Source organism: Periplaneta americana, chromosome 12, assembly GCF_040183065.1.
Source record: "Periplaneta americana isolate PAMFEO1 chromosome 12, P.americana_PAMFEO1_priV1, whole genome shotgun sequence".
Lineage (NCBI taxonomy): Eukaryota > Metazoa > Arthropoda > Insecta > Blattodea > Blattidae > Periplaneta > Periplaneta americana.
The window spans coordinates 51,629,793-51,642,331 of record NC_091128.1 but is presented as its reverse complement, the minus strand read 5'-3'; the positions used below and the strand labels follow the sequence as shown (position 1 = coordinate 51,642,331).

The following is a 12,539-nucleotide window of genomic DNA, read 5'->3' as shown; positions in this document are numbered from 1 at the left end:
ATTACTTTCATAAGGCTTAAGATACCACCAAGATCAATATTCCAACTTATCATGGCATACTCAGTCTCCTTTTTGGGATATCACTTCTTTATGAATGACATGTTTCATTCACTTAGTACAGTAAAGTTCTTGGTACTATGGAATTTATGTGAATATTCCTTCTTAACTCTTTATTATGTTATTAACGTTTAAAACACAACTGCAATATCAAGAAGTTGGTGTAAATACTTTTATTTTGCAGACAATATAGATAATATCAAATAGAAAGGAGCCATATAAAAATAACGACATAAAATGTCACGTTCCGTTTGAAATTTGTGCACCACTGTTTTCTTAATCCAACAGGCTGCTAATTCGTCCTTCCGTACGTAGCGCTTGATGCCCGCGCACTACGTCAAGGTCAGAAAAATGCGCTTGCTTTGACATCACTGACTTATACACATCTCCAAATAAGTTACATCTTTGTGTCACGAAGAAGTCTAGCACTTTCTTAACTGGTATATTCCTATATTCACTGTTCTGGTATAAAAGCTCAAGTTCAGTTTTTAGAACCTGCGTATTTTTTAATATGCTGAAATAGCTAGCTTACGGTGAAAAAAGCAGATCATGTGAGATGTTTCTACTATAAGTGTCAAATTTGGAAGTATCAGCAAGGCTGACGAAACGAAATTTTTCTAAATCCCCAAATCTTTTATCGATCTGCATGATGATGTTGTCAATGATCTCAAAGAATAATATCTCGTAGTTACGATCATGTTCTACATCACTTTTTCCACTGTAGCAGCAGTCTGTACTTTCTCCCTGAGAATTCACTTCTACTTTTTGCTACGTTCAAAATTCTAGAATAGTGCAGTATCTGAAATTTCCACATTAAGCAAAGAAGTGCTTTCGTCATGGCCCCGAAATGTTAATTCCTGCTTGCTTAAATACAAAGCAGCGTCGATGACTGACCGCATAACTTGTCTGTTTAAACGAACATTTTCAATATATTGCACTAATAAATAGCCTAGCATTTTCTTTCAGAATATTCCCAATAGTGTTCATATTCTTCTGTAAATGTTTGAACTGCAGCACGCGCTTTAAATGTTCCGCCGAATTTCCATGTTTTTGTAGAGCACGACTAACATTATTTTAGAAAATCACTGAATCCGGTTTCATTCCACACGTGTTTTTAAACTCCAAATAGTAGGCATGACTAACAATAGTACATTATGCAACGAGTCTATAATGGTAGTAATTAAGTTAGAAATATGGTCGAGCATAAAAGTCGTATGATACTTGCCTATAATGGTAATTAAGACGCTCGCATGAAAATTATGAAACTCGATTGCGCTCATTTCGTAAACATACTCGCGTCTTAATTACCATTATAGGCAAGTATCATACGACTTTCTAACTTGAAATTATTCATAAGCATTCATGTTATTCTTATCTGACTGGGGAGCGGAACTGACCTTGTGCAATTTCTCGTAAATTGTGAGATGTGCGCAGACGCGAAAGTATTGATTTTTTCCGAGACACAAATGTCATTGACCTTGATATAATCTAGAGAGTAAAATAAAGATTAATCTTGATATAACCTTGAAATTGATTTAGACATTGAAAAACGAGATGACAAATTGAATTTATTTGAATATTATTTATAATTAACGCTAATTATTATAGTAACAGAACATAACCTTCTGCGAAAGTATTGGATTTCCAGCCTCCGTGACGTTTCGCTAGTTGTCTTTCGATTGCATATCCGAGAATAATCGATACTTGCGTTTTCAAATTGCTACAATGATGTTTTCTGATTGGTGGAACACCTGAACTTTAATGAATAGGTGTACTTTAATGAGGTCCATTAAAGGGCTGCTACCAGGTGTATAATTACTACGTTTCGGCATGGTCGAGCATAAAATAGTATTTCAATGTATTGGCTCCCACACAACCACTCACTGATGCTTGCAGTACCATGAAGTTTTAAAATTAAGTTCGTATGATTTACCAGCCTGTGAGTTTAACTTTTTACAGTTTATGTCTAAAATTGGTTGAGTTCTGTCTAGAAACAATAGATATCTCTTATACTGCTCACACCAGCGATTAAACGAGGTTTGAATTAATGTACACACTGTGTCATTGAACAGATTCATTTTTACATTGCAACATAACAATACAAAAACTTATATAGTAGGTTATAACACACTTGCTAGAAATTCATTAAAAACTGAAACAACATAATGTCTTCACCTAATAAAGTAATAAGTAAAATAAATTATATTTTAAAAATTAGGCCTATCACAACTGAATAGCTCGACATAGGCCTGCCGACACAAAACACGACGAAAAACAGACTGAGGAAAGGCAAAAATTAATTCACAACTTCCACTAACAAGGCTGTGTTCAGAATATCAAACTTTCTTTCCATTGCTTTCATAGTATTATCGGGCAAATCGTAAAACAGCGAAAGCTAAGCTCCGCCCACGACCCTTTCCCACTTTTCCCCTACAAGCTCACCACACACTCTAGCGGGAAAAAGTGGAAATAGGGGTTTAGGGTGGGGTGGAGAAAAGTGGAACAAAAAGAGTGAATGCGGCTTCTACGAAGCAAAAGAGGAACTTCGTCCTGTTTCCCTCTCCAGCCTCTCTTTCTCTCTTCCTTGCTTCATGTCTCTCTCTTTTTTCTTTTCTTATGACTTTGCGGAGGATAGTATTCGATCCGTTGATCTTCCTAACGAAACGCATGCACGCTTTTTGGTCACACTTTAGACCTCTCGACTACCGAGACGAGTTGGTCGTACAAGGAAAAATGAATCTATTTATGTTCAAGGGAACTGCCATAATGTATTGCAGAAATGCAATGTGTGTCGTTGGATATGTCTTAGTACGTATTTTTTTTCTTTTTCCCTGGAAAGGGCAGTTTGGTGTTGGAACATGATGTACTCCTAAACTTCATCTCTCAAACTTACGACTCTACGCAAAATGAGGTTGTAAGTGTAATAGCGAGATCTGAATTCCGCATCAGTTTCCAGTCTCGCGTAGAGGGAAATGTAAACTTAGTGTCCAATTCACATTACATGTGGCTGTTGTCTAATGCATATTAATTTGTTTGTATTGTGATGTGTTGTAAAATATGAAATGCGTGCGAGGCGGTAGGCAATGATCCACCCAAGCGGGGCAGATAGTAGAGAGAGAGAGAGAGAAAGAGAGAGTGAGCAGGCGTGCGAGGTGCCGATCGGCGAGGGTGGGGATAACTTCCCCTACTGGCGTTCGCTGTTTTACGATTTATCCCCTTGATTTTTAATGGAATTTTCCTATGAGGGACAGTAAAATTGTGACCAGAAGAATAAAAAATTGAAAGGAATGAAGATAGCAGCACAAAAATTAAAATCATAAAACATAATAGGACTTATATAGGAAGAAGACTTGACAAAGCAGAATTTTTAGGAAAGAATTTTCTTTAGGACGGGCCATGTTGCTGGACAGACAAGTAGTCGTAAATCTCCATGTCACCCATTATAGAAAGCGCATTGGCTGGGCTGAAGACCAAATGCGTGTTCGTCACAGCAATACCGGTTTCTTGAAGAATATGGAAGTGTGGGGGGGGGGGGGAATGTCTCAGCCGTTGTCATAGCAACCACCCACTGCCGCTCAAGGAACTGAGACGTGAAAGTTACACAACAGCGGGAATATTTAAACAGACTGGCGATACTGTACTTGATATTTATTCATTTATAGCGCTATAGTTTTAAAATTGAATAATTTATTATATGAAATATAAATCAAATGGCTCGCAAAATAACAAGTGAAATGTTCTTCACCTTCTTCATTTCAATAGCCGCTACTGTTGCTGTGTATGCGGGCAGAAGCTTCATGCTTAGTAGATAAATAACTGTTGAATACAAAGTCAGAATGCAAGACTTAGTTTTGGTACATAAAGTCATAATGACACGGCAACCAACTCAAAAATGTAACATGGCTTTAAAACGTGTAGCATGTAATTTTTGTTCTTGTTACGTAGTAAAAATTCTGAAATCATTAAAACTTATTTTTACTTTTCTTAATGCTTACTTATAATAATAATAATAATTATTATTATTATTATTATTATTATTACTATTATTATTACTATTATTATTATTATTATATTATAGTTTCATAAATAATAAAAAAGATATAACTATATATTTATATATTAGCAGTAGTGAAACCTGGAACCCCCACACTGGCTTAGTAAAATGTTAGAAACGCATCTGTACCAGTGTAATAATTGAGGGGTTCACAACCAGAGTGGACCAAGTCCTTCTGGAATAACTTTGAGAAATTGAGTCTTAAAGTTCCTGGCTCATGCTTAGCAACCTTCACCTTCAATAGGAAGTGCTGCTCTCTGTGGAGTAACAAATGAGTTATGGACTTGGTTTGTTATGGCAATGAATAAATCTAAAGGTAAGCGTTCACTACATCGTATCGCACGCATCGCCTCTCGGCAAATCCGTCCACGTTTCTCGGATGAGCAACTTTTCCGATGCGTGCGATCATGGCCTTCTTTAATAAATCAATTTTAATTGGTCAACTGTTACTATTATGTTGTGCCATGTCCAGTGTCGCGCCAAAATAACAGACGGAAAATTTATTTCGCTTGTAGAAAATTGCGAAGGATTATATAATTTGAGGCGTTCCCATTACAGTAATCAAGTAATTTCTTACATATATATTATGTAACCAATATTTCTTTAGTTTCTTCCTCTTCAATTAAGACGCATGAAGCAATTACAAATTCTTATTCGCTAACAGACGTAATTAATAGACCTAACCTCAACTCCTCTGTTTTCAGCAATGTCAATATCGCACGACGTCATGTTTTAAACAGCTGATAGGAGAATCCGATGAGGCGATGAGGTAGATCCGTTACAGTGAACGCACTGCACTTAAAATATCCGTTGCGTGCGATTCGTACGAGGAGTGCGATACGATGTAGTGAACGCTTACCTTAAGTTTTCTTCATCCGAAATTGTATTAATCCACATATCCACAAACTGACCAGTAGTGGACTTGGTCCACTCTGGTTGTGAGCACCTCAATTTAAATTTCGCATAGCACCTCACTCTGTCATTAGCAGGCTTCGAGACTTTGGACCCGATACAGTAAGTTTACTATGCATACACTATAGGTTGTTGACTCGCTGCAGGTAGATAGAGATGTGTTGAGGTAACAACGTTGCTATTAAAGTAGAGTACTGTAGTATGGGGAAACACACATATGTACATTCTGAAAGTAAATATACATTACACAATGACAATGTCAAAAGAATGTGAAAAGGATTTATTCTCCTGTCTTTTATAAGCATTTGTGTTTAATTATACACAGTGTTAATGGTGGAAATAAGCATGTAGCAATTTTAATTTTTTCATTTATCCTATTGGTTTTTAGGAAGTGCAGTTACAGTACCGAATTGCAATATACCTACTACAAGATACATTCTCAGCATCTCAAACTTAAATCTTTTTCGGTTATCTGCCAAAGTTTGTACTGTAAAAAGCTGCGCTCTACGTCGCATGACGTGATAGGAGCAAAACGAAAAAACCTAACATCATTGCAGTCTCTAAGAGACAGTCCTTTATTCTCGGGTGACTCTATGTCCATTAATTTGCTTTTTATGTTACACAATGTTCCATATCCGTTATTTTTACATAAAATTGATTTCCACTTCTGTTTTACACGTTCAGTAACCGGTGTGCTTGTGTCTCATTAATTCTCTGCATCATTTTCTAAATTAATTTTTGGCTTCCGGCACCTCTTGCTCTGAATTTTCTAACCGTGTAATAGTTTCAGACACAGTTTGAAAATAGGTTTGTATGAAAACCAAATTATTCGTCACAACTTTCAAATCCAGAGCGTTTTCCTTTGCGTAATTTGTTGGCATTCATTCTACAGTACCCCCACCTACTGTACGCTTTACCACTATACTCAGTACGCCGTTATGCGGATTTCCCACTGAACTGCTCTATCGGGTCCGAAGTCTCGAAGCCTGGTCATTAGTATCATTACTCATGACCCCAATCCACAGTGGGCCAGACTGAGTAAAAAATGGGACAAAATTGAAAAAATTAACTTTTTTTACAATACTTTTGACAGTGTATACTCATAGCAGAGATCCTGGTGAGCACTAAACTCATAATGCATCATCGATAACATGTTTTAACAACTGTGGCTACAGCCTTGAATGAGAGCTATTGTAACCAGGCGATAGCGCACCAGTCAGTCCTAGGCCGCGCGCTTGAGACAGTGGTGTGTGCTACGTGGTCATATTCGTGAATAAAGAAATAACAATGGCTGAGAATGTTAGAACAAAGGGTAAGTTTTATTAGGAATACATGTAATTTTGAATTGGTTTATATAGAGTATAAATATTTGTGATAACTCGGAGGAATGCAATTTAAGCTAATATATTTTAGTTTTCAATATTTAAAAAGGGTTATAAAGCGCGTGTCACTCGATGTTACGAAAACTTTTGTGTCGATGGTTTAAACAGACCTTATAGATTGCAGAAAAGTCGTATTCAGCTGCAGCTACTTGCACTTTTCTGTTTAATGTGCGAAAATTCAGATACCTACGTACAGTAGGCCTATTATTTATTACTATTCCAGATGACCGCTGTTTCTTACACCGTGAAATCTGGAAGCCTTGCTACAAAATATTAATGATAAGACAGCTGTTCATGAGTTTGTTATTTCATAATTAGGATTACGTGAAAATTGTCAACAAAACTTTTCTTCAGAACTAAAGAAAAAATAGTTCATTCTGCAGTAATTTGAATAAAAGATAGCAGAATTGCTACAGAATGAAAAATAAATAGGAAGAAAAATATGGCAGTTCATTGGATCAAGAATGTAAGCTGCCCCCATGTAATAAATTTCATGTTGAACATGTGGCTGAATGTTCATAGTTGTATAGTAATTCTGGTCATCCAAGAAAATTGTTCTCTGAATCATCTCAGAAGACCAAGAGGAGTAAAACTGAACATCTCAGAGAAGCTGCTGATCCTGTTGCGCTTGCTCTTGCTAGCCAGATAAATCTGAAGGCTTCTGGTAAAAAGAAGCAGCTAAACTAATGGAAAATGCTGTAAGTACACCAACCCGTGCGGCAAAAATTCCAACTGCATATAACGAGCATAGTGGTTCCTGCAAAAATGATGCAAAATATAGTGGTGATGACGTTTTAGCCCTGATAATGGATACGAAATTATCTAAGTACCAGTACACTTTATTGAGACTATAAGGAAAATGTAGAAATGTAGATTTATATCCAGCGTACAATGAAGTTCGAGAAGCAAAGCTGCATTGCTATGCATGTGATATTACTCCGATAGAAATAAGTGTAGCAGTGAAGTTACAGAGTCTGTTAGATCATACAAACAGACGATTTTATGAAAAGGAGAAAGGAAGAAATTCAGAATCGGTTTCCAAATGAGATTGGACTTCTTGTGGACAAACCTAAACCAGGAGAGAGTGGAACCTCAAACAACGGGAATACTGCTAGAAGATTCTTCTCAAATCCCGAATTTACATATCCATAACCGGGATAGATAAAGACTTAATTATATGTTTTGCAGTTGTTCGAGTAATTTCTAGTGGAAGAGACATTAAAGTTGATTCTTTCAATCAATATGTACTAGAAAATGCAAAATTGTTCATTCAGAAGTATCCCTAGTTTAACCTCCCAGCTAGCGTACACGAAATTCTCATCCATGAGTCTCAGATTATTAACTCAGCTCTGCTTCCAATTGCACAGTTATCTGAGGAGGCTCATAATAAAGATATTAAAATAATATATCGAGAGACCCACACAAGGAAAAGATCTCGTAAAAATACAATGACAGATTTAGTCAACAACCTTCTCATATCTTCCGATCCTCTCATTTCAAATATCAAGAAAGTCACATAAAAAGTCGACCTGGTTGGCGAGTTGGTATAGCGCTGGCCGTCTATGCCCAAGGTTGCGGGTTCGATCCCGGGCCAGGTCGATGGCATTTAAGTGTGCTTAAATGCTATAGGCTCATGTCAGCAGATTTACTGGCATGTAAAAGAACTCCTGTGGAACAAAATTCCGGTACGTCCGGCGACGCTGATATAACCTCTGCAGTTGCGAGCGTCGTTAAATAAAACATAACATTTTAACACATAAAAAACACAATACTCCCTTGTGGAAAGAAGGATAACAGCTATTGAAAGACTAGTGAGGAAGAAGAAGGAAATTCCATTCATGAAGAAAATGTCAGTAATGAAAATGTAATGATGAGGAATCAGATATTGAATAAAAAACTATTATGTTGTGAAAGTGCTTTTAACCTAATGAAAAAGTGAAAACTATTAAATAACTATTGATTTTATGCATCCAAGAAAACAATAGAGACATAAAATAATTTTGTCCCATTTTGAGTCGATTCTGGCCCAGGATTTCAATTTCCAAGCTTCCCCATCCATCCACGTGTGAGTTTCAAGTTCCAACGAAGTTCCAAGTACAACATTAAGGCCCAATTGTATAAAACTCCCTGACTAAAGATCAACTTTGATCGAAGATCGAAAAGTGAACCGAGTTCAGACACCTCTTCTATTGTATAAAACTTTTCTGCGATCAAATTGCCTTGGTTCAAATGCAATCTAAGTTCGCGTGAAAAGGATTTGGCAACATCGCATAACCAGGTGAAATATGTGATGCGCGGACGATGGTGTACAGGTTTTTTCAGTGTTGCCAATCTAGCGACTTCAACTCTTTTTCAACAACAATTTCTTTTAACTTTTACATTGCTTAAATAGGGACTTAGCGACCTTTTTAGCACCCCATAGTGACAAAATTTAATCTTTCTTTGTTGATAATGAGAAATCTAGCGACTTTACAACTACTTTTTGGCGACTTTCCGTACACTCTGTTGGAGACACTGGTTTGTGTTGTGCAATGTAAATAATGGCGGACAATAAGAAGAAGGTTGACTTTTCTCCAAATTCTTATCATGTTATGGTGTTTGATACTGCTAAACATAATAAAGCTTTATAAAACGACAATTTTCGTTTAGTAATACAGTTAATTGAAAATGTATTAATGTACCTATCATATCCATTAATAATTAATGGTTGTTATAAACATAATATAATTATAGGTTATGTTATTTGATACTGCTGAACAAGATAGAGCCTTATAAAATATAAGATTGTTTGTGTATTAAGGCAAGAAATTGAATATATATGCCTATCTACCTACCATATCTATTAATAGATCTATTAATAGTAATGGATATTTTATTTGCACAATCTGTCACTCGTATATTTCAAACAGAAAAGAAATAACTGAACTTGGATCATCTAACTTAATCGGAGAAATTTCTTCAGTCAAAGTTGACTTTAGTTTGAGACAAATTAATCTCAGATTAGACTTTATACAACACAAAATTCCAAGTTTAGCTAGAACAAGGATCAATTTAACCTCTGATCTAAGACTAAATGGTTTATACAATCGGGCCTAAGAACAACGAGAACAGTGTAGACGGAGCTGTCATGGTTCAACGGAACGGGTTCCGACTGTTCTCTGTTGTCTCGGAGTCGGAACATGCCTTGCGCAACGCAATAATGCGGGCCCGCTATAGCTGGACAAGTGAGCAGCTCGGAGTCGGAACAGTGTTATTTCGGAACAGGAGGTTCAGACCTGCTGTTCATTTTTGCAACAGTTCCGAGACCGGAACAATTCCAAATAACTGTTGTGTTATTTTTTACCCATCTCTACAAAGTGAGCAATGTAACTTTGAGGATACCTTGAAAGAGGCATAAGCTGATGTGTTCAGAAGGCTGGATGTATCAGCTTCAAAGCTAAAAGTATCAGGGTCTTGGATAACTCTAAAAAATGAAACTACCGGTACCGGTACATCTGCCATTTCGTTTCTTTCCGGTTCTATATCGTCTCCTGTTTCAAATGTTTGCGAGGACCATTTTAGAAATCCATGCTTGGTTGATTTCATGCCAAAACTTTAAAAGAAAGACGCAGTATAAATTGTCAATACTGTTCAATACGCGAAAGCAAGGCTTAAATCGTATACACCACGCGCTCGTCAGAAGAATGATGTGTGATGCACATGTTGCCAAGTTTTCGCCTTCCGACCTTCTACTAGAGTCGACCATGGCTTAAGGCAGCGTTTCTCAAACTATGGTCCGCGGACCACCTGTGGTCCTTCAAAACGGACAGAAGAAAAAATAAAATTCAAACGAATTGCGTATCACACTATAGCTGAAAATCTCAAATTCTGGAAATGACACATGGCAATCGCCTTTCACTTTTTCTCCAAATACTGACATTTTATTAAATTATTACTCTACCTGTCTACAGACTTCCTATTCTACTCTCAGCAACAAAAGAGAGATTTAAAGCACTATGAACGTGGTGTTTCTCGTCATCTTTTCCCGGCACATCAGCTGATGACATGTGGCTAAGTATTGGCATATCTTTCAGATGTATTCTCAAAACTACACGAACTAAATCTCTCTCTACAAGATAATTCGTTTACAGTTCTCAATGCGCGTGAGAAAATAAAGATGTTCGAGAGGAAACTTGTTCCGTAAAACGGAGGATTTTTTTCACTATTTCCAACCCTAGAGTCCTTTTTTGGTTGAAAATGATTTCGTTATTGGAAAAGAATTCTGCAGTGATATATGTTCGCATCTCGAAACTCTGGCATCACAATTTGAAACTTCTTTTCCAAGTAATATGACGAATTTTCATGGGTTCGTGATCGCTTTCATTGCGATACTGAAAATAACAAACTTTCATTGAGTGAAAGAGAACTCGAATGACACCGGACTTAAAGTGAAATTCCAAGCGGAAGATATGGTTAATTTCAGGATCTCATCACAAGTTAAAAGAGAATATAGTGAACTGTACAATGGTGCTTTACAGATTATAATTCAGTTCGCTTCTACGTATCTGTGTGAAAAAGTGTTTTCACCACTAACTCTAATAAAAACAAAGTACCGAAATCGACTCGATGTATGTGACGATCTCTGACTTAAGCTTACCAGCACAGCCTTCATCCAAATATAGAACAGGTATGCAGGCTTATCCATCCCATTAATGTGAGTACCAACATTTATTTATTTTGTTTAGTTAATGAGTTAAAGATTATCCAAACTCTAATAGCCTGATTTATTAAAAACGAAAATGAATTTTTTTCTATTAACAGGGTGCTATCTGGTGGGATGGAAGAGAAGGCCTTATGGCCTTAATCCTATCAGATTAAATAAGTAAATAAATAAATAAATAATAAATAACTTAATTAGTTAACACTAATATAAAATTAAATGCATTAAGTTAATTTTAATTAATTAATTCTTTATGTTTTAAAATATAAGTATACTTACTTACTTACTGGCTTTTAAGGAACCCGGAGGTTCATTGCCGCCCTCACATAAGCCCGCCATGAGCAAGATTAATCCAGTCTCTACCATCATATCCCACCTCCCTCAAATCCATTTTAATATTATCTTCCCATCTACGTCTCGGCCTCCCCAAAGGTCTTTTTCCCTCCGGCCTCCCAATTAACACTCTATATGCATTTCTGGGTTCGCCCATACGTGCTACATGTCCTGCCCATCTCAAACGTCTGGATTTTATGTTCCTAATTATGTCAGGTGAAGCATACAATGCGTGCAGCTCTGCGTTGTGTAACTTTCTCCATTCTCCTGTAACTTCATCCTTCTTAGCCCCAAATATTTTTCCAAGAACCTTATTCTCAAACACCCTTAATCTCTGTTCCTCTCTCAAAGTGAGAGTCCAAGTTTCACAACCATACAAAACAACCGGTAATATAACTGTTTTATAAATTCTAACTTTCAAATTTTTTGACAGAAGACTAGATGACAAAAGCTTCTCAACCGAATAATAACAGGCATTTCCCATATTTATTCTGCGTTTAATTTCCTTCCGAGTGTCATTTATATTTGTTACTGTTGCTCCAAGATATTTGAATTTTTCCACCTCTTCGAAGGATAAATCTCCAATTTTTATAGTTACATGTCATACAATATTCTGGTCACGAAACATAATCATATACTTAGTCATTTCGGGATTTACTTCCAACCCTATCGCTTTACTTGCTTCAACTCAAATTTCCGAAGTATACTGATATTAAAATATGCTACAAAAATGATAAATTTGCTTTCGAAGGGAAGAAGAGTAAGGTGGTCCGCGGAACTATTCTGACTTAAAAAAGTGGTCCCCACTTCAAAAAAGTTTGAGAAACGCTGGCTTAAGGCATCAAGCCTGGAACTCGCGTTACATAATTTTCTCATGAAATTTCGCCCAGTGTATGGGACCGGTGCCCACCCAGCATCATGATGAATTTGGGGAGTTATGATAAGTAGCGAAATCCAGTTATAGAAACCAACTATAATTTTGCTAGGGGGATAAACGTGAGGCCAGCAGCCAAATAGTCGGCCGCGACCCTTCATGGGTTGTCGCGCCACGGATTTAATTTAATAAACAGCAAATTATATTTGAACTAATGGCAGCTGACTG

General features: G+C 36.8%; 1 protein-coding gene across 4 annotated transcripts in view; it reads left to right on the top strand.

Annotated features, from left to right (window-relative positions):
• The window catches only part of LOC138710424 (uncharacterized), a 314,477-nt gene that overhangs the window by 292,394 nt on the left and 9,544 nt on the right, over positions 1 to 12,539 (top strand). The window lies entirely within an intron of this gene.